This window comes from Macaca nemestrina, chromosome 2 (genome assembly GCF_043159975.1).
Source record: "Macaca nemestrina isolate mMacNem1 chromosome 2, mMacNem.hap1, whole genome shotgun sequence".
NCBI classification, from domain to species: domain Eukaryota; kingdom Metazoa; phylum Chordata; class Mammalia; order Primates; family Cercopithecidae; genus Macaca; species Macaca nemestrina.
This window is the reverse complement of record NC_092126.1, coordinates 190,770,078-190,794,513: the sequence shown is the minus strand read 5'-3', so window position 1 is coordinate 190,794,513 and position 24,436 is coordinate 190,770,078. Positions and strand designations below refer to the sequence as shown.

At 34.7% G+C, this 24,436-nt stretch overlaps 1 long non-coding RNA gene across 2 annotated transcripts in view; it reads left to right on the top strand.

Moving 5' to 3' along the window:
• The window catches only part of LOC105477411 (uncharacterized), a 48,936-nt gene that overhangs the window by 8,152 nt on the left and 16,348 nt on the right, over positions 1 to 24,436 (top strand). For both annotated transcript variants that reach the window (XR_011619456.1, XR_011619455.1), the window contains exon 2: positions 10,558 to 10,664. This is a non-coding gene — a long non-coding RNA (uncharacterized lncRNA). The remainder of the gene's footprint in view (positions 1 to 10,557; positions 10,665 to 24,436) is intronic.

Sequence of the window (24,436 nt, the reverse complement as noted above, 5' to 3'; positions counted from 1 at the left end):
CCGTCTCTACTAAAAAATACAAAAAACTAGCCGGGCGAGGTGGCGGGCGCCTGTAGTCCCAGCTACTCGGGAGGCTGAGGCAGGAGAATGGCGTGAACCCGGGAGGCGGAGCTTGCACTGAGCTGAGATCCGGCCACTGCACCCCAGCCTGGGCGACAGAGCGAGACTCCGTCTCAAAAAAAAAAAAAAAAAAAAAAAAAAAAAAAAAAAAATGAACAAACTCCAAATGAAACTTTGCCCCAGCTACTTACTGGCTTTCTTATTGTAGGCTTATTAATTTTTGATATGATAGTACTTACCTCACAGGTAGTGTCATTGGTAGAATTATTTGAGTTTGTTAAAGTGTTTAACATAACGTGTGGCCCAATAAAAGCCTTAATAAATGTTTGCTCTCATGAAGACATCGTGACTCTGCCTCAAAGAATTCGTAGTCCAAAGAAGCACAGACAAATGAATAGAAAACACTAATAAAATCTGTTCAAAGCTAAATTAGGCTTATGCCCAGGGTGCTGTGCAAAGTAGCCCAGGGGGCTCGGCTGTGCAGAGAAGTGGCTTGCGGGAACAACCACCAAGTTGATTTTTATAGGACAGCAGTGTGAAACACCTTGTGGGGTGTGCCACAATTCACAAGCAAGTTAAAGCATACTGTGCTTCTAAATGGATTTCCCGAAGTAGAAGTGTTTTTATAATCCCTCAAAGTCTTCAAGCATAACTGGAAAACAGAAAGTTTCTTTAAAAGAGTCTATAGAGTACAGTAATGCGGAGAGTGTGTCTGGTTTCAGACACACCTATACCCAAGCCTGCCTCTGCCGTGCAGTAACCACTGATAAATAACTTGTCCCTTCTCACCTCAGGATCTTCATCAGAAATAAGGACGTTATATAAGCATTCTTTGAGATGGTAGGAATTAAATGAGTTAATGCTTGCAGGATCCATAGTCATGCCTATCATGTAGTAACTGCTCAATACATATGAAACCTGTTATATGTCTTTGCAGTTTGGTATACAGTCTTAACATTTATATTCATTTTGTACTATTATATTCCCATGTACTTTTAATTCCCATTTCAATTACTTAGAATTGAGAAGAATTGAGTTTTAAGATGCTACACTGTTTAATCATACTTCCTAGGAAGAAACATTGTTTATTTATCCTTTTATTTAATACTTATTTAGTATATGCCTCCTTTAGGACAGATACTGAGCTAAATGCTGCGAATACAATGAGGATAAAAAGGATGAACTTATAGCCCAGTAGGGAAAGTAAGCATTAATCAAATAATCATACTAATAAATGCATAATTTCAAACTGAGACAAATTACCTGAAAGCAATCATGCTAATGAATGTGTAAATGCTTTTTAGGAAAGTTGGAAGAACAAAATAAAGAAGACTGATTTAGATGAGAGAAAATGGTGATCAGAGCAGGTCTGAATAGGAGAAGTGTACAAAAAATGAGTGAACTGCCCCAAATCAATGGGAGAAATTAGTGGTCTAGCAAAGGAAATAGAAAATGTAGAGGCCTTCGTCAGCTAAGTAAAAGCACGATATCTTCACAGAACAAAAGAAGGGCAGGTTAGTTGAAACAGTTTATGGACTTGAGTTTATATCTGAAGAGCAACAGAATGAAACCACAGGATTCCAAGGAGCAGTGGTGACATAAGATTTTCATTGTGGGAAATAAAGGATGAAAAGAAGGACCAGAGAGAAGATAGGCGGAAACTCAAATGCAATGTCTTAGTCCAGGCCCTCAGAGGAGCAGAGATTAGATATGCAGGAAAACGTGGGGAAAGCTGGGACAGGCCTGTGAGTCATTGGGTCACCACACAGGTCTGACCTTTGTAAGGGAGAGAGGGAAGGAAAACATCTGAGTGGAAAAGTCTTAACTGGCAATTCGAGATGACTAATGGGAAGTTCTGGAGTATTCTTTCAGGTGAATCCGTTGTCTTTCAGAAACGGGCCTACACACGCATTCCCTGTAGTACTTAGTCACTGCCTGGTACCAGTCCCTGGGATGTTTAGCCTAAGTACGGATGCGGTAATCATTTTGGGTGCAGCAGCTAGGACTGTGGTAGGTTGTGCTCTGGTCAAATACGCTTAGTAATAGGAGAGCTGAAAGATTCAATTTCATGGAGGCCATGTACTGTATTGACTCTGAAGACAGAAAGTAGACCAAAATGATCAAGATATGAGAATAAAAGTCAACGTCAATATATAATTTCTAAAGAAAGGTTGATAATTTATCAGAGCAGTCTTCCCTGGCCACCGTGACTGTAAAGCACTCTCTTCTCACATATAGTCCTATTCTCTCATTGAGTTTTACTTAAGGAACTGGCATTTACCAACTGCACATATTATATTTTTGTTTTAATTCTTTATGTCTGTCCGTCTATACTCCCCCACCCCTACTACAATATAAACCTAATGACTGCAAGGAACTTCCTTGCATCGAACTGCTGTTTTTCCAGCAACTCAAATAGTGTTGCTGCTTAAGATATATGTGTTGGATAAATGAACAGTGGAGGAGAAGGTGTTCAGGATGAGAGAATATATTGCCAAAGAAGACTCCCAGGTTTAAGGTATGTGAAGCTTAATGGATGGTGATTAGTTACTGTTGAAATGCACACTGGAAATCTTGGGCAGGTGGGCCAGAAAACAACAAGTTTTATTTGTACTTGTTGAGTATGGAATTCCTTTAAGACATCCAAATGGAGTTTGTAAATTCCCTAATAAACAAAATGTTATAGTACAAAAGTTTTTTGTGGGTAATGTAAGAGTGCAAGTGTAAGTACAGGTTAGATCCGGTTGTGAAGACCATTCTATAATAGACTAAAGAGTTGAAATCTGAGAATTATACTTCAAAATCAACGTATATTCATCAAGACTCTGTTAAGAGGTGATTGAAGAGGTTAATGTATCAGAAAGATAATATTTGAAGAGAGAGAGGTCAGTCATGAAAACAGAGAAAATATGGACGTATGGAAGTAAAAGTCCCCAATATTCATTTGAACACACTGGGAAGGCGCTGGGTCTTTAAAATTGTGTTTCCTTGGTAGGCCCTTCCTTCTGTGAAATAGTTAAATAAATTTATGCCAACAAATAATATTAAATATTGGATTCATCAAACTCCCTTAATTCTGATTTCATTATTATTAAGTTGTCTTCTAACATTTTTCACTTTGGTTTGCCTGTCAGAAAAATAGGGTCATTTAATAGCAATATCTCATTATAAGTCAATAATCTGGGATTGCGGTTTCACATAAAAATCTCTGGGACTCAGTGTGTGCCTCTTACCGACCCATTCCTAATAGAGGTATTAACCCAGTTCACATTACATTAACAAGGCCCAGTTCCTGAGCATCCCAGGCTCAAGGGCAGATCCAGGACTGGACAAATTTATCGAAGTAATACAATGCCACCCTGAGCATTCTTTGGAGTCAGCCTACTAGCCATAGTCTATGGTGACAAAATCTGGACATTGTTGGCGTCTTTGGGGGGTCAAAAAAGAACTTCAAATATGATGCCAGATTAAATAGCAGTTGACTTGGTCTCCAAAATAGACTAGATTTTACCCTGAGAAGTGAAATAATTTTGTCCCTTTAGGAACAAAAAGGAGTGTAAGGTAATTGAGGTTTAATTGTGGGCTATGAAATGAGTATGAACATGAATTCAATCATGGGTCATCCACTTTATAGGTATGTGACATCAGACAACTCACTTTATGTCTGTCTCCAAATGTTCGTGTTGTTAAGATGGAGGTAACAATACTTACTACACCAGATTGCTATGAAAAACATATGACCTAATATATATGTAAAGCATTCGCAGATAGTAAATGTACCACAAAGGGTATTAGGACATTATGAATGTACAGAAATCCTGGAATGGAAAAAAAAATTACAAAAATGTACTCTTACTAATTTCCCATTTGATTTTGGTAGGGAAATACATACTTCCTGTCCACTAGTTAACTTCCCTTTGATAAGTTATGTTATTATTTAATTAATTAAAAGGCTATATATATATATGTGTAAAACCAAAAAATGTCTGTAACTGCTGTAATGTACCCTTATACAGGCAGACCTCACTTTCCACGGTGCTGTGTTAAGTGAGATTCATGCATATCAGAGCCATGCAAAGCAAAGTCATTGCTACTCTACATAGAAGTTTCAGTTACTATGGTTAAGTGATCATGAGGACTGCCTACAGTATAGTAGCCCATGAATCATTAACAACTGTGAACATAATTACTCTTTTGCTCTTTCATATATTTTAAGAACAGAAAACCAAACACTGCATGTTGTCACTCATAAGTAGGAGGTGAACAATGTGAACACATGGACACAGGGACGGGAACATCACACACTGGGGCCTGTTGGAGGGTGGGAACTAGGGGAGGGATATTATTAGAAGAAATATCTAATGTAAATGATGAGTTGATGGGTGCAGCAAACCACCATGGCACATGTTTAGCTATGTAACAAACCTGCACATTTTGCACATGTATCCCAGAACTTAAAGTTTAATAATAATAATACAATCATCTTACATATGAGTAAGTTCTGAAATAAAATAATGGCAAATAGTTGGTATTTCCCAAAAAGAAAAAAATCAGTTAGAAAAAAATGAATAAAACCTACTATTTGTTAGCACAATAATGTGCTACAGTCAATAATGATTTAACTGTACATTTTAGAGTAACTAAAAGAGTATAACTGGGCTGTCTGTAACATAAAGGATGCTTGAGGGGATACCCCATTTTCAATGATGTGTGATTATTACACATTTCATGTCTATATCAAAATATCTCATGTACCCCATAAATATATACAAGTACTATGTACCCACAAAAATCAAAATAAAAAAATACTGCAAAACGCATGGAATATTATCAAGCATTCTAATATACCAGTAACTGGAATCTTAGAAGAAGAGGAGAGAAAAACGATCCCAATTTTTTTAATTAAGAAAAAGAGTTTTATGCAGTCATAAAAAAGAATGAGCTCATGTTGTATTATGCAGCCATAAAAAAGAACGAGTTCATGTCCTTTATAGGGACATGGATGAAGCTGGAAGCCATCATTCTCAGCAAAGTAACACAGCAACAGAAAACCAAACACTGTATGTTCTCACTCATAAGTGGGAGTTGAACGATGAGAACACATGGACACAGGGAGGGGGGCATCACACAGTGGTGCCTGTCAGGGTGTGGAGGGCAAGGTGAAGGAAAGCATTAGGACAAATACCTAATGCATGTAGAGCTTAAAACCTAGATGACAGGTTGATGGGTGCAGCCAACCATCATGGCACATGTATACCTATGTAACAAACCTGCACATTCTGTGCATGTATCCCAGAACTTAAAGTAAAAGTTGAAGCAATCTAGAAAAGGAAATAACAAGTAATATCAATTGCATAGCTGTTAATCTTCAGTAATTATGTCATTTGTAATTAAATACCTTTTTCATTAGTCATATTATTATATTCTGTAGCTGGTTTCTACTACATAATTGTTTATCTTCAATAAAAAAGAATATAATACTAGTAAATATAATATTATTCAGTTTTCTATTTAAAAATGGTGGTTGCTGTTTGGCAGATAAAATGCATGGAGACGATGTTCTCCAAAGAGAATTCATCATTTTTCTCCCCCAGACTTGCTCTTCTTTCTTTACTCACTGTTAAATAACTTAATATCCTCCTCATTAAAAGATGTAAATCCTTGCAATTATCTTTACCTTTTTTCTTTGTTAGCCTCATATCCAGTGGGTGGTTAAGCACCGGCATTTCTGGCATTGTGCTATCTGTCACAGCTGTTCTTTTTCCTTTAATTTTATTGTTCCACAAGAGATTAGACTATCATTAAGTTTTCTCTGGATGACTGCATAGTTTTCTACCTAGTCTGCTCTTTTTTTTCCTCAAATAACATAAGCACTATGCTTACCAATTAATTTTCTTAATACACAACTGTAATCATGCCATTTCTCTGCTCACAAGACTAAAACCAGCCAATATTTGCATTCAAGTTCATCCCCAGCCCAGGCCTCAAATTACCTTCTCTATCCCCACCGTTTACATCATTTCTCTAGCTCTATATTCATTGTAAATTTAAGCAACATGGATAAACTCTATATTGACCTTAAATTTAAGCAACATATTTTAACTCTATAATCACCCGAAATTTAAGCAACATGGAACTATTGACTTTTGTACTTTTGTTTCATCTAAGAGAAATAACTACCTTCATTTTCCCCACTTTCGTTCCTCACACTCATGTCCCATATTCTACACAATCTCTAAATGTTAACATTTTCTCTACTTTTCAAGACCAAATGACAATGTCACTTATTCCACAAACTGTCCAACTCACAAAGCTGGATGTTCTCTCTCCTCCCTCTGCATCCCGCCTCTCTCGATTTTTAAACTTCTTATGACAGGCACATTTTCCATTTCCTATAGTTATTTGTGAATGCATTAGGTCTCCTACTATCCTAGAATATTCACAAGTAGGGAATCTGTATCTGTTTTGCTTGTGTTCTCCTTTTGTATTGTACACTCAGTTACTTGTATAGAATAATTACACACCAAACACTTTTATTATAGCAAGATAAATTAGCAATAGAAGTGTTCATCCTTTAATAATTTTAAGGATCTGTATAAGTGCAGCTACATCACCTTAATACTGTTTGTTATGAATGCTCACTGGTATAATTAGGCCCTCTAAGAAAAATAAATGAAATCATAGGAACATTTTCATAAAAAAGGAACAATTACAAGGGATATGATCCTCAAAGAGCTGTCTAATTGTGCCTGTTTCTGTTTCTTTTACTCATCATGCTGAGACGGAGTTTTAAAAATTTCAACTCAATCTTATTCTTTAGAGGAAAGACACTAGAACAAAATCCACTTAAATTCTCAGTTGCTGTCGAGTTTAAAATCATTTCATTTAAATATACTTAGAATTTCACATAGCAAACACATTAAGAGGATTATGTTTTCCCTCAAAGTAAGCTCATCTTCTTCAGGACAGAACCAATAATCAACTACCATGGAATTTGAGCTTACTAAATTTAGATCCTAGTAAGGAGGTCCATTTAATTTTTTTGAAGACTTACTTTCTGTGAGGAAATTACATATTCCATTTTATGCCATTTGGGAATTACAGCATCAAGAATATCATTGCAGACTAATAGAGAAAACTTACATTTCTTTTTTTTTTTTTCCAAACTGTGAAGCACATAGGCCAAGTTGTATTACACTCCTTTGATGTAAAATTTTAATACCTGCATTTGGGATTCTGATGATGTATCAGGAAACTTTTTTACTCTCAGTAACCCAACATTGGTCAAGAATAATGGGGAGAGTTATTCAGACAAAATTCCTTATTGATATCTGACCCAGGGAGACATAGATGTAAGAGGATATAGGACAGAGTTTGCAGTTGATTTCATGGAAGCAGCAGAGAATTCCACATGGTTGTAGGAAGAGTAATTCTATTGATCAGTTTAAATCAAGTGCAGTACATCCATATCCAAAGAATATTTTTGCCATACAAATTTGAAAATTGTAATAAAATCAACAGAATATATCAAACTAACCAGAAAAGACTTTTGAACCTTTGAATAATAACCTCCAGGATAAATTAATATTTTGTAGAAAACATGATCTTTTATTTTAAACTAAAGTAATATTTCCTAAAGGAATGTAAGATCATTTTATTTATTTGATTTCATTTTGTGCATTTATTGTTGCTTATTTTGTGCAAAAAAAAAAATGTAACACTGTGGACTTTGAATTTAGAATAGCTGAGTGTACTTGTTTCTCCACTAATTGTGAGGACTTTGGGCAAGCTTCTATGGCTCTAAGCACCTCTGTTTTCACTCTGAAGCTTTCTACAAATATTGCTTGTTTCTTATTAGACAATTCTTATTAACCTACTTTTATGTGTTTGTCAAACTACTAGAAAATAAGATGAATCTCAACTCTTGAGATTTTAAACACAGTACTGAGATGCATCAGTTTAACTTTGCCTAGTATGAGAATGTTATAAACTAAATTGTCTTCCCACAAAATTCATGGTAAAGTTCTAAGCCTCAATTTTGCTACAGGCATACCTTGTTTTTATTCAGCATCACTTAATTGCATTTTGCAGATTTTTTTTTTTTTAACAAATTGAAGGTTTGTGGTAACCCTGAGTACAGGTCTGTCCAACAGCATGTGGTCTCTGTGATACATTTTGGTAATTCTTGGAATGTTTCAAGCTATTGATTTACTATTTTATCTGTTATAGTGATCTTGATGCTACTATTGTAATTATTTTACGGTGCCATAAACCATGTCCATATAAGATGACAAGTTTAATCAATTAATGTGTGTATTCTGAATGCTTCACCATGTTCCATTTCTCCGTATTTGAGCTGAGACACAATGCTGAAATTAGGACAATTAATAACTCTGTGATTACCTCTAACATGTTCAGATCAAATGAAAAGTCACACATCTCTCATTTTAAATCAAAAGCTAGACATGATTCAGCTTAGTGAAGAAGGCATGTCAAAAGTTGAGATAGGATGAAAGTGGGACTCTTGCACCAGTTAGCCAAGTTGTGAATGCAAAGGAAAAGTTCTAGAAAGAAATTAAATTTGCACAAAACTTCATTAAGTTCTGGAAAGAAAAACATGCAAATGATAAGTGAACAGCCTTATTGATGATATTAAGAAAGTTTTAATATTGTCCATAGATGGTCAAACCAGCCACAACATTCTCTTAAGCCAAAGCCTAATCCAGAACAAAATTCTAACTCTTCAACTCTATGAAGGCTGAGAGCAGTGAGGAAGCTGCAGAGAAATATCTTTGAAGCTAACAGAGGTTTAAGTAAAGAAGCTGTCTCTATAACATTAAAAGTGCAAGGTGATGTACCAAGTGCTGATACGGAAGCTGCAGCAAGTTTTCCAGAAGATTTAGTTAACATATTTCATGAAAGTTACTACACCAAAAAAACAGATTTTTAACGTGGGCAATACAGCCTTATATTGGAAGACGATTCCATCTAGGACTTTTATAGCTAGAAAGATAAGTCAATGTCTGACTTCAGAGCTTCAAAGCACAGGCTGATTCTTTTGTTAGGGGCTAATGCAGCTGGTTACATTAAGTTGAAACCAATGCTCATTTACTATTGTGAAAATCTTATTACCCTACACAATGATGCTAAATCTATTCTGTCTGTGTTCAATAAATGGAACAACAAAGTCCAGGTAACAATGCATCTGTTTAAAACATGGTTTACTTAATATTTTAAGCCCATGATTGAGACCTACTCAGACAAAAAAGATTTCTTTCATAATACTACTGTGCGTTGACAATGTACCTGGGCACACAAGTGTTATGATGGAGATTAATGTTTTCATTACTCATAACACAACTTGCATTCTTCAGCTTGTGGATAAATTAGTAATTCTGACTTTCAAGTCTTATTATTTATAAAATACATTTTGTGGGGTACAGCTGCCATAGATATTTATTCTTCTGATAGATCTGATCAAAGTAAACTGAAAACCTTCTGGAAATAATTTACCATTCTAGATGCCATTAAAAACATTTGTGATTTAAGAAAGGAGATCAAAATGTTAACATTAACAAGAATTTGAAATATATTTATTTCAACCCCCATGGATGACTTTTAGGGGTTCAAGAATTCAGTGAAGGAGGTAAGTGCAGATATGGTAGAAATAATGAGAACTGGTATTGGAAGTGGAGCCTGGTGATGTGACTAAATTGGTGCAATCTCACAAAAAACCCAGAACAGGCGAGGAGCTGCTTTTTATAGACAGGCAAAGAACATGGTTTCTCAAGATGAAACCAACGCCTAGTTAAGATGCTGTGAACATTGTTGAAATTACAATGAAGAACTTAGAACATTACCTAAACATCCTTGAAAAAGCAGGAGCAGGCTTTAAGAGGACTGACTAATTTTGAAAAAACGATTTACTGTGGGCAAAATGCAGTCAAATAGCATCACATGATGTAGATAAATTTTTCATGAAAGGAAAAGTCAAATGATGGGGCAAACTGTGTATGTGTCTTATTTTTAAGAAATCCCAACCTTTACCAACCACCACCCTCATCCATTAACAGCCATCAGCATTGAGGCAAGACCCTGCACCAGCAAAAAGATTACAACTCACTGAAGGCTCAAATGATTGTTAGCATTTTTAAGCAATATCTTAATTTTCCACTAAAGTATGCATATTTTTTGGATATCATGCTAGTGAACAATTAATAGATCATAGTGAAAATACAGCTTTTGTAGGCACTGACTGAGAAACCAAAAAATTTGTGTGATTTTCTTTATTGCAATATTTGCTTAATTGTGGTGGTCTGGAACTGAACCCACAATATCTTTCAGGTATACCTGTATTTGGAGATAGGGTTTTCTGGGGGTAATTTAAGTTAAACTTACTAGTAGTATAATTATTAGCAAGCAATATACACAACGGATACTCTCATCATGTATCTGACTTTCACTCTCTCCTTACTCTCCAACCCATCCTTCTCTTAGCTTTATCACCATTATAGAGAACACTGAATGTTTTACCCTGGATGTGATGTGCTAAATCATTTGGTGCTTAAATATTTGGACTATGGCCATATTGGAGTGAGATACAGGTAAGGAAGTGCCATGATCTTCCTCTTTAAAATTAATTCAGGACAATTGTTCAGGTAGTGTCAAGGTACTGTGGAAATCAAGGGTGGGGTAAGGGTGAATTTACTGATTGACAAACACTGACCTAGGCAATGGGACCATAAAAAGAGATGACTAATTAGGTCTGGAGTTTCTATTATAGAAAGGTAATAAGATATTAAGTAATTACACAATAAAGATAAATTTAGATGTTTCTATTATATGTTAACATGCTAACAAAGCAAAATGGCAGAGTGATGTGATAAACAGTAACAGGAAAGGGGCAACATCAATTTGTGTGGTCAAGGAAAGACCTCTATAAGAGATCAAGGGAAGTCCTCTGTAATAAATAATAATGAAAGGGGGCCTAAATGACCAGAAAATAGTTTCCATGAAGAGATCAGAGGAAGGATATTGAAGCCACGTGAAATTGCACATAGAAAGGCAGAAATAAGCTTGACATTTACAAAGAACAGAACATTTTAAAAACCTGTAGATTGAACATACAGGCTTGGGAGAGAGTGGTGAGAGAGAAAGTTAAAGAGAACTGACATATGGGTTTGTTGGCCAGAGCAAAGAATTTAAATTTTGTTTTGTGTAGAATGGAAGCCATTGTACTGGCTATGTAGAAGAGTAATGTATGACTGACATTTGAAAACTAGCCCTCTAGCTGACCAATTGAATTAAAATGTCCTAGAGGTGGGAGATGGGAAATCAGAATGCTTTTTATGATTGACTCAAGTCAGTCTTATGATCAGACACTTTGAAAATTTTTGTCTTAAATGAAGAGTGCCAACATTAACCACTAGAAAACTGGTGCCTAAGTGGGTGCAAATATATCTTAACCCTAAAACTCAGATAAATTTGTTCACTCTGATTCTGTCCCAGGAACATTTACACAAATCAGAATTTTCTATTTTAATTAACTTGTTCCATGATTTCCTGGAGCTTATATTCTAGAGAAGCAAGTCAGATATTAAATAAACAAAAGGGACATCAGTTCCTGTCATAAAGTTAAGGTGACATTCAACAGCAAATAAAAAAACATCATGACAAGTCAAGAAAGAAACTGCAGAAGAAAGAAAAACTTTTTCCCTCCTTTGCAAACAAAGGGTTTGGCATGTTTCTTTTGCAATGAGCCCAGAAAATTATGTATCTTACCCTGTTTATAGATTTACCTCATCTGTAAGATCAGGATGGAATTTATAGTTTAAAGATTACATAAAAATAATACTCATATAGTACTTTGCAGAATGCCTCACAAGTGTAGGTGTTCAATAAAAGATAGTTTCTCCCCCTCTCCCCTTCTTCTACTTTTCACCATTAACTAAGAACATGTTCACTAAGACACTGAAACTCCAGGATATCATTGGCTTCTTCACCTATAACATAAGTAGGTTTGGAGAGACACTGTCTGAGGTCTGTCATATGCAGGCAGCAACATGCTTTTTTCTCAGCAACATAAAGTGGACCTGATACCAACACATCACAATCATGTGTCATAGCATGATTCAGGAGTACCTGTCAGCTCAGAGAATAGCTTATCTGAATTATTCAGTCAATTTCACTGTACCGTGTAAAGAGAAGCATCTGTTAAAAGGATTTCTAAGCTGTTGTATTTGTTTCTGAGGCCTTGATGTTTTAATTATTAATAAAATATTAATATATGTATGTTCGTATTTTAAAATATTCTTATTTCATTACAAGATAGTTGTGCCTACATTTTATTTTTACGTCTGGTGATTAAAATCTTTGGTATTATACTTTATACTTTGCATAAAAAATATAGCAAACACACATTATACTGTGCATAAAAACCAATCTAAAACTAAATAATTTTTAGGCCTGCTTTTAAAAATACCATGTCAGACTTTATAAAGTATGCAATAGATTATCTCAGTTTTTTGCAAGATTAAATTTAAAATTATAAGTAACCTTTAAGATAGACTAATATGTGCTTAAAGAGAAGAAAAATGATTTTCCTCATGCTTCCTTTTCACTCTTCCATTCTCTCCAAAATGAGAAACTTCTCATCTAAATCTAATAGCAAATATCACAAAAATAGATGGGAAACAATCTGAAACAAAATGAGAAAACATCAGTATCCTGGGACAAGAAGTTGAAAAGATAGGAAGACATCTCATTAAACGGCAGGAGATCAAATAGAAAATTAGAGCACAGGTTTTCAGAACAACAAATTCGTTTTATGTGTTAGTGCTTAAGAATTTGGACCTTTGTCTAAGTATGGTACAAGAAGCAGTTTATGAATTACTTCTTAGTTACTTTTAGTGTACAGACATATTTACACATTGAGTAATGTACATGTTTATTAGAGTACACACATATTACTTTAGCTGAGTATAGATAAACTAAAATCATATAAATGTGTTAAGGAGGGTAATTCATGTAAACATTATTCATTTTAAGTATATAACAGTTTAATTTTTCACATTAGTTACCTGAAGTAACACATTAAAGAAGAGGGTTGTACTTGGTAAAGAAGAAGATTTACTCAAAAACATCAATAGTAAACGCATGACACTAAAGGCTGGGTTTTTTCTAAGATGATATTAAAGGAGGTCCTGGTAATTAATTCTTATCTGTACCTCAGGATAAATGCTTATCATAATTGATAAATGTTTGTCAATAATTTTTCTATACATATATAATATTTAGCAGGATATAAACTTATTTTAATAGGGGAATTTTAAAGTTACAATTATGTCCACATAAACTAATGAGGCCAAGTATGAGACAGTCATCTAGGCAAAAAATGAGTCTTCAATGGAAGCATAATGTACATATATCAAATTCACAACAAGACAATGATATAGCTACAAAATGACAAGGAAATTCATCATTAAGGGTTTCACCGGTCTTTTTGTGAGAGGCTTATTTATATGTTCCAAGAAAGAAAGTGTCCTTTACTAGTTAACCTATCTGGTAGCTTTTTGTGAACTGATGAATAAATATATTCATGCCTGTAATTGAAAGTGACCCTTATAGAGGAAAGCTGGTATAGTGCATGAATATATTCACAAAGAGTTGGAGTGGATTTAAATGTGTTGCATTTAAAAGGATTGGCTCCTTCTTATTTGATCCTTTGTATAATTACAATATGATGAAGATGGTGCTAATTATTATAATAGTGTCCTCATTCAATGCCATTTATCTGAAGAGATCAAAGACATTGAGAAATCTCAGCCAAATAATCCATTGTGGTAAGCATCACAGGAAATACATTTGTCTAAGGAATAGCAAAGCAAAATAAAATGTGCTCATGTGAAAAGCAAAACAAGTTTATTTGGCCTAAAGTTTGCTTTTAAGTTTTCTTTCCACAGAGCTGAGAAGGTGCCTAACAAGTCTGATTAGGTCAATAGTGCATTTAACTGTGGGGCTCAAAGGCTAAGTGTTAAATGCTCTCAGACGCTTTCCTCTTTTTAGAACCTCATATAAAAATAAGGTAGGTTAGGTCAGGCACAGTGGCTCACGCCTGTAATCCCAGCGCTTTGAGAGGCCTAGGAGGGCAGATCATCTGAGGTCAGGAGTTTGAGACCAGCCTGGCCAACATGGTGAAACTGCATCTCTACTAATTTTTTTTTTTTAATTAGTTGGGCATGGTGGCATGCACCTGTAGTCCCAGTTACTCGGGAGACTGAGGCGGAGAACCGCTGGAACCTGGGAGGCGGAGGTTGTAGTGAGCAGAGATTGTGCCACTGCACTCCATATTCATACTAAATCTAAGATTTCTAAGCTGTTAAATCGCTAAGAAAGTTTGAGGAGATTATAAACAAGGAAACTATTTAGGGTAAATAATATCAGAATTTAGGAGTCTGTTAAGAATGCTATGTAATTTCAGTCTGAATATAGTTGGTCAGAAGAGAAAGAGAGAATATAAAATATGTGACATTGATTTGCTCTGTGTGAAAGCTATTGGCCATTCTTCATTTCTTTCACATCTAAAAGCAAAAATCCGACACATTTTTACCCATCTCGAAGTACAATTTATTTTCAAGCAGAAAAAATATTCCAATGCCATTTTAATAGATATTTTCATTAATAAAAAATGAAATAATTTCCTAGATAAATTGTATTTAATAATTGCATAAATTATGGCATTCATTGTGTCATCCATAGTATCTCACTTATATGAGTCACATAACAAACGTTTATGGAATTAAAGTTATGCAGCATTGTCATATTTAATATAACAGAGGTATTTGATATAAACCTATGCAATTCATGGCCTATTTGGTCCTAAAGCAGGAATGATATTAAAGTCCTCATTTTTACTAGAAAGGCAATATTTTGCTTTTTTATCCAGTTCCAAGATTCTACTGCATATTCTCTCTCTAAAAGAGCCTAGATTTCTTCAGAATTTATATATATATATACACACATAATTATATATACATATATTCAACTATGAGTATGAGGAATACTAATGTCATTTTTTAAAGTTTAAAATCATATTCCATTTTTACGTGAATACTAAAAGATGATTAGGAGCTCTCCTCTAGGGTTCTCTCAAAGAAACCAGGTGCCTGGATTCTCAGAAATTGATCCTTAAGGGGAGAGCTGTCTCTGGAATGAGAACAAGGTTAGAGAATTGTATGAATTTTATGCCTTCCTCTTCTGATTAGGTGCCAAGACAGCCACATAAAACACTGCTAAATAGGCAGCATTAGGAAATGCTACAATGAAAAGAATGAGCTCAAAAGACAAAGAGTAAGTAGATTTCCATTAAAACATCAAGTAATGCAAATATTAGCAATGTCTATAGAATTAAGTTTTACATATTGTTCACATCATTTAAAAGTATCCAACGCACATGGTAATCATTCACTTTATTCTCTTTATGAGGACTATTCCAAATGCTCACAATGTTATCTATATGTAGTAAAGATAATCATTTTTACATTCAGAATTCTAAAAAATATAGTCAGTATATACCTCACGCAATAAGATGTGCTGTGGTTAGCGGCCGCGAGTTGAGGTACAGGATGGAGGAACATACAAATATTTAATAAGAAGTCCCTATCATAAAGAACTATTCAAAAGCTAACATAATTAATAAGCAATAACTACTGGATATTAATAATTTAAAAATTATGGAAAAGCTAATATAATTAATAAGCCATATATTTATTTTTGTCTTTATTATCTATAACATAATTCCTATATTTATAAAATATAAAATTTTTCAGTTACAATTGAAGTAGTGCAAATTCCATTGCAAGCATGAAAGAGAATATTTTTGAACGAAACATTTTTTTAACTCTTCCATGATCTTTCATTTTCAAGAGCAATGAAGCCTCTTTCGGGGGAGGGATTGCTTTCTTTAAATGGTAGATCTCACCTCGAAGCCTTTACTTACAAGTACTTTGAAATTGAAATTGGTGATCTGATTACCAAGAAATAATTAACCCAAGAGAGTACACAGGAAATTAGGGCTAAACTGGGGGCATTAAAACAGTTCAAAGACCTAGTGAGGAGACAAAATATCCAGGAATGTAATAATTAGAGTTACACAAATTTAAATTTAAAGTTAAAAGGCTTAGTGATGAATGTGTTGTTGATAAAGACAACAGATTCAAAAATTATGAAGAATGCCCTGTTTACCTAAGCTCTGAAAGAAATAAAGGAAACTTCTCACAGTTAAAATATGAAATTTAAACATTAACAGTGAATACATCAGTTTTACAGTTTTGTTTTTACACAACCCCCTAAACTCACCTTTGCAAAGAATGTTTTGGGATACACTAAAAAGGCACATGAACCCAATGGTAAATTAACTTCAAAGGTTAATACATTTGGACAACCTATTCTAATGAAAATTTTGAAAAGAAAGTGTATTTATGAATAATATTCATATATATACACTTACTTGAAAACAAAAGGAGTCACAGTATTTCCTTCGAACAACAAAGAGGGTTATATTATTGAAGGAAGCATCATGAAGTTTGTTCAAGGGAGAAAAACATTGTGAACACTTTTTATTATTTGAAGTTTGAACTTTAAGAAAATGACATAAAATTCTGATTCATATGAAAGGGCTAATTGCTATCCAGTGGAAGTGTGCATTAATTCCCTCACATCTATTCATATTTATTTCACAAATATGAAAAGCAGCACTGAGTAACACTTGTGCCATATTCAGTGTAAGCTATTGGGGACCCTAAAATCATTTATAAAATATATTAATTAAAATATTATTAAAAATGAATCTTTCATTCAATCTAGAATGGCAATTCTTTTTAAAAATACAATAAAACTTGATGAGGGTTGTGATAGAGAAAGTAAAAAGTAGGTACTATGGGAGCACAAGAAGGTGCATTACCAGAAATGGGGATGTTTAAGCTTAGAATACGAGAGAGCAAAAATGTGGTTAGACAAACAAAACATTTCACTGCTGACAGTTTGTGCAACAGCAGTTCTGCAGAAAGACAGAGACAAACATATCAGAGGGAGAATGGTCTTGTCTGGAGTCTACAGCTAGTTGCCTCACTTATCTGTGTCTCCATGATATCCACACTTAACTCAATGATAGTGCCCATAGCAGTAACTTGCATTTCATAAGGGTACATGTCTTTTCACCTTAGATCCATACATTATTTTCTTTGTCAACTAGCTATTCTCAAGTGCTTATCAAAATTAAAACTCAATAAATAATTTTACCCTCACCTAAGGCAGCACAGCTACTCATTCCTCCCTGTTTAGGAAACATGTGAATGATAGATAGATAGATAGATAGATAGATAGATAGATAGATAGATAAACAGATAGGCTCAATTCTGTCCCTTCAAAATTGATATGTTAAAGTCTTTGCCCCCAATAGCTCAGAATGTGACTGTTTTCTTAAAATCAGTGATAAAATTAGAATGAGGTCATTAGAATTGGTTTTAATCGAATATCACTGGTGCCCTATAGAAAGAGTAGGTTAGGAGATAGACATCAAGGCAAGATCATATGAAGACACGGGGATAAGATGGCAATCTATAAGCCAAAGAGTGATACCTCAGGAGAAAATTAATACAAATATCTTATTGTTTAAACCACCTTGTGTGTGTGTCTGTGCATGTGTGTGTGTGTGTGTGTGTATATGTATATATATCCCAAAATAGATCATCTTTTTGGATGGCCTAACTAGCATTAAACCGCTAATTTTGTCCAATAGATGGTTGACTTTGAATTGGGAAATGTGACAATGATACAGTTCACCAAGTTTGACATATTCGTGCAAAAAGACATCTGTTGTTACATTCTTAACAAGAAGCCTATGGATGTTTTCAAGAAACCATGTCATTTCAACTTATTAATCACTATATACGGTGTTTGATATGGATGGTTAGTGATCAGAATTATGTTTTGGGAATGGAAAGTGATCTCAAGATCATTTTAACTGAGAAATAAGAATTTGAGTTAAGACATCACACACTGAAAAGAAAAGGAAGGGTGAAGTAAGAAACAATTTAGTTCTATTTTGATGTTAACCTTGACATGTAGGACAAGAGAAAAGAATAAAATAAAGATGACATTCAGGTTTCAGGTTTAAAGGGGAGTGATGCCATCAACTAAATTATAAAACACCCTCTCACAAAAAAAGAGAGCAGAGTTGGGAGAGAAAAAGATTGAGTCAATTTTAAATATTTTATTTTATTTATTTATTTATTTATTTATTTTTATTATTATACTTTGAGTTCTAGGGTACATGTGCATAACGTGCAGGTTTGTTACATATGTATACTTGTGCCATGTTGGTGTGCTGCAGCCATCAACTCGTCAGCACCCATCAACTCTTCATTTACATCAGGTATAACTCCCAATGCAATCCCTCCCCCCTCCCCCCTCCCCATGATAGGCCCCAGTGTGTGATGTTCCCCTTCCCGAGTCCAAGTGATCTCATTGTTCAGTTCCCACCTATGAGTGAGAACATGCGGTGTTTGGTTTTCTGTTCTTGTGATAGTTTGCTAAGAATGATGGTTTCCAGCTGCATCCATGTCCCTACAAAGCACACAAACTCATCCTTTTTTATGGCTGCATAGTATTCCATGGTGTATATGTGCCACATTTTCTTAATCCAATCTGTCACTGATGGACATTTGGGTTGATTCCAAGTCTTTGCTATTTTAAATATTTAAAATTTGAAGTGTTCGTGTATTATTAAGTAGAGATGTATTAGCGGTTTAGTGAATGAAGATGATCAGAGGGTTGTTAGTGAAATTCAAACAGGCTAATGTTGGAGACAAACAAAATCAACAGTCAATAATGTGGGATCAGAAAGAAGGATTTGCAGGTTTTTATCGTAAAATTCATGATGTTTAGTAACAAACACTAGTTTAAGAGATACATGTTATGGGTTACAACTGGAAGAAACCAAATTTATAAAGACACATGCTTCTTTAAAAAAGTAGTAAAATCATCAGTCTTGTTTAATGCAATCAAACTGCTCTTTTAAATTATATTTTTAGTTCTGGGATACATGTTCAGAACATACAGGTTTGTTACATAAGTATACCTGTGCCATGGTGGTTTGCTGCACCCATTAACATGTTATCTACATTTTAGCCCCGCATGCATTCGTTATTTGTCCTAATGCTATCCCTCTCCTTGCCTTCCCAATCCCATTCCCCTGACAGGCCCTAGTGCGTTATGCTCCCCTCCCTGTGTCCAGGTGTTCTCATTGTTCAACTCTCACTTATGAGTGAGAACATGCGGTGTTTGGTGTTCTGTTCCTGTGTTATTTTGCTGAAAATAATGGTTTCCAGCTTCCTCCATGTCCCTGCAATGAACATGAACTCATTCTTTCTTTATGGCTGCATAGTATTCCATGGTGTATATGTGCCACATTTTCTTTATCCAGGCTATCATTGATGGGCATTTGGGTTGGTTCCAAGTCTTTACTATTGTGAATAGTGCCACAATAAACATGCGTGTGCATGTGTCTTTATAGTAGAATGAATATAATCCTTTAGGTAAATACTCAGTAATGGGATTAGTGGGTCAAATGGTATTTCTGATTGTAGATCCTTGAGGAATTGCCACACTGTTTTCCACAATGGTTGAACTAATTTACTCTCCCACGAACTGTGTAAAAGCATTCTTATGTCTCCACTCCTCTCCAGCATCCATTGTTTCCTGACATTTTAATGATCGCCATTCTAACTGGTGTGAGATGGTATCTCATTGTGGTTTTGATTTGCATTTCTCTGATGACCAGTGATGATGAGCTTTTTTTTTTTTTTTTTGTATGTTTGTAGGCCGCATAATTGTCTTATTTTGAGAAGGGTCTGTTCATATCCTTCACCCACACTCTGATGGGGTTGTTTTTCTCTTGTAAATTTGTTTGAGTTCCTTATAGATTCTGGATATTAGACCTTTGTCAGATGGATAGATTGCAAAAATGTTCCCCCATTCTGTAGATTGCCTGTCCACTCTGATAAGTTTCTATTGCTGGGCAGAAGCTCTTTAGTTTAATTAGATCCCATTTGTCAATTTTGGCTTTTGTTGCCATTGCTTTTGGTGTTTTAGTCATGAAGTCCTTGCCCATGCCTATGTCTTGAGTAGTATTTCCTAGGTTTTCTAGGTTTTAGGTCTTACGTTTAAATTCTTTAATCCATCTTAAATTAATTTTGGTGTAAGGTGTAAGGAAGGGGTCCAGTTTCTGTTTTCTGCATATGGCTAGCCAGTTTTCCCAGAACCATTTATTAAATAGGGAATCCTTTCCCCGTTGCTCGTTTTTGTCAGGTTTGTCAAAGATCAGATGGTTTTAGATGTGTGGCATTATTTCTGAGGTGTCCTTTCTGTTCCATTGGTCTACATATGTGTTTTGGTACCAGTACCATGATGTTTTGGTTACTGTAGACTTGTAGTATAGTTTGAAGTCAGGTAGCATCATGCTTTCAGCTTTATTCCATTTGCTTAGGATTCTCTTGGCTATACGGGGTCTTTTTTGGTTCCATACAAAATTTAAAGTAGATTTTTCTAATTCTGTGAAGAAAGTCAATGGTAGCTTGATGGGAATAGCACTGAATCTATAAATTACTTTGAGCAGTATGGTATTTTCACGATATTCGTTCTTCCTATCCATGAGCATGGAATGTTTTTCCGTTTCTTTTTGTCCTCTATTGTTTCTTTGAGCAGTGGTTTATAGTTCTCCTTGAAGAGGTCCTTCACATTCCTTGTAAGTTTTATTCCTAGGTATTTTATTCTCTTTGTAGCAATTGTGAATGGGAGGTCACCCATGATTTGGCTCTCTATTATTGGTGTATAGAAATGCTTGTGATTTTTGCACATTGATTTTGTATCCTGAGACTTTGCTGAAGTTGCTTATTAGCTTAAGGAGTTTTGGGGCTGAGATGATGGGGTTTTCTAAATATACAATCGTGTCATCTTCAAACAGAGGCAATTTGACTTCCTCTTTTCCTAGTTGAATATCCTTTATTTCTTTCCCTTGCCTGATTGCCCTAGCCAGAACTTCCAATAGTATGTTGAATAGGAGTGGTGAGAGAGAGCATCCTTGTCTCGTGCCGGTTTTCAAAGGGAATGCTTCCAGCTTTTGCCCATTCAGTATGATATTAGCTGTGGGTGTGTCATGAATAGCTCTTATTTTTTTGAGATACATTCCATCAATACCTAGTTTATTTAGTGTTTTTATCATGAAGTGGTATTGAATTTTATCAAAGGCCTTTTCTGCATCTGTTGAGATAATCATCTGGTTTTTGTCATTGGTTCTGTTTATGTGATGGATTACATTTATTGATTTGCATATTGTTGAACCAGCCTTGCATCCCAGGGAGGAAGCCAACTTGATCAGTATGCATAAGCTTTTTGATGGGCTGCTGGATTCGGTTTGCTAGTATTTTATTGAGGATTTTCACATCCATGTTCATCAGGGATACTGACCTGAATTAATTAATTTATTTTTTGCAGTGTCTCTGCCAGGTTTTGGTATCAGGATGATGCTGATCTCATAAAATGAGTTGGGGAGGAGTCCCTCTTTTTCTATTGTTTGGAATAGTTTCAGAGGAATGGTACCAGCACCTCTTTGTACCTCTTGTAGAATTCGGCTGTGAATCTGTCTGGTCCTGGGCTTTTTTAGGTTGGTAGGCTATTAATTACGCCTCAGTTTCAGAACTTGTCTTATATGATTTACATTTAAGCCCTTGAACCATCTTCAGTTGATTTTTGTATAAGGTGAGAGATGAGGACCCAGTTTAATTCTCCTACGTGTGGCTTCCCAATTATCCCAACACCATTTGTTGAATTGTGTGCCCTTTTTCCACTTTATATTTTCATTTGCTTTGTCGAAGATCAGTTGACTGTAAGTATTTGGGTTTATTTCTGGCTTCTCTATTAGGTTCCATTGGTCTATGTGCCTATTTTTATACCAATATCATGCTGTTTTGTAACTATGGCCTAATAATATAGTTTGAAGTCAGGTAATGTGATGCTGCCAGATTTTTTGTTTGTTTGTTTTTGCTTAGTCTTTCTTTGGCTAATTCCATATGAATAAATTCCATATTAATTTTAGGATTTTTTTTCCTAGTTCTGTGAAGAATGATGGTGGTGTTTTGATGAAAATTGCATTGAATTGGTAGATGCTTTTGGCAGTAAAGTGGCAGTATGGCCACTTTCACAATATTTATTCTACTCATCCATGAGCATGGGATGTGTTTCCATTAGTTCATGTCATCTATGATTTCTTTCATCAGTGTTTGGGAGCTTTTCTTGTAGAAGTATTTCACCTCCTTTGTTAGGTATATTCTTAAGTATTTCTATTTCCTTTTTGCATCTATTGTAAAGGGGTTGAGTTCTTGATTTGATTCTCAGCTTGGTCACTGTTGGATCCAGCAATCCCACTACTGGGTATCTACCTAGAGGAAAACAAGTCATGATATGAAAAAGATACTTGTACATGCATGTTTATAGCAGCACAATTCACCAACTGCATAAATAGGGAACCAGTCCAAATGCCCATCAATTGACAAGTGAATAAAAAAAATTGTGGTATGTGTATATGTATACACACACAATGAAATACTACTTGGCCATAAAAAAGGAACAAATTAATGACTTCACCGCAACCTGGCTGGAACTGGAGACTACTATTCTAAGTGAGGTAACTCAGGAATGGAAAACCAAACATCGTATGTTCTCACTCATAAATGGGAGATAAGCTATAAGGACACAAATGCATATGAATGATATAATGGACTTCGGAGATTTGAGGGAAATGATGGAAACAAGGTGACAGATAAAAGACTAAAAATTGGGTTCAGTGTATACTGCGTGGGTGATGGATGACCAAGATCTCACAAATCACCTCTAAAGAACTTACTCATGTAACCAGATACCACCTGTTCCCCAAAAGCATATGAAAATAAAAAAAAAAATAGGAAAGTTAACTTAGTTTAAGAATTTGAAACTTTGAGGCAAACAAAAGTTGGTGGTTTGCTACTATTCATTACTGTATTTTAAGAAAATAAGATATATCTCAAAGTAATACAAATTAACTCAAAATTCATAATTAAACTACAAGAATCTGGGATATAGGTTAATAACTTAGATACATATACTATAGAAAGAGAAAAAGCAACGTGGAACTGGTAGATGGATGCATAAAAGATATGAGGTATTTAAAATAGCCAAACTCATACAAGCAGACAATAAAATGCTGTTTGTTAGAGGCTATGGAGAAGAGAAAATGGCAACATGTTATTTATGAGTACAAAGACTCAGTTATGCAAGGTTAATACCTTCCAGAGAGCTGCTGTACAGCATAGATCCTATATTGCAGTGTGCACTTTATACTTAATAGAATAGATCTTATGTTAAGTGTTTTTACTACAAAACAGACAAAGTCAAACAAACAAAAACCACTACAAAAGAACACTAGAAATGTTTTGGCGGTGATAAATATGTTTTAGTATTTTTAGGGGATGGTATTATAGGTGTATACAAATGTCAAATCTCATTGAAATGTATACATTAAATGTGTGCAATTTTTATGAATCAACACTTTGAAAACTTAAAAACTAAGAAAAATACTGGTTTTCTATTTGCATTATAGACAGAACTGAAGAATTCAAAACACTAAAAATTTAGAAAATATACTGATAATAGAGTATTTTTAGAACAGAAATTGCAAATATAAGATAAATAGTTAAATTTTGGAAATCTTTATTTTAAATAGTATATACTCATAAAATTTGCCCATTAGCAAGTTGTAGTATGCTTATGAATTCCTATAGGAGCAACAAGAATAACTGAGAGGGAATTAATTGGACTGGATTAGTTTTCTTTCTTTCTACAAAGCAACTTCAAATGCAAGAAATAAAATTGTTAGAAAGATGTAGGAGAAAACAAAAAAGAGAATAAATAAATACTACCCCTCTCTAGATGTCTTAAATCTGTTTTTCTCCAATTTTGGAATATATAATAATCACCTGAAATACCTGTAAAAATCCAGATTGCTGGATCTGACCTAGACTAGTACATAAAAATAGCTTAGGCAGGACCCTAAAATCTGCATTTTTAACAAGAAGTTCTCTGGAGACTTGTAAAAAATTGGACCATGTAATAAAAAGTTTTTTTAAAAGACTCTTTTAGAAAATGCAAGGAAAAAATAAAATCAAGAAGTTCATTACAGAACTGTGTCTAAAAGTAAAAATGCAGTGGGAAAATGTGGAAGAAATAATATTACAATCATCTCACAGTTCAAAAATGAACAAAATGATTACTTTAAGATGGGGGA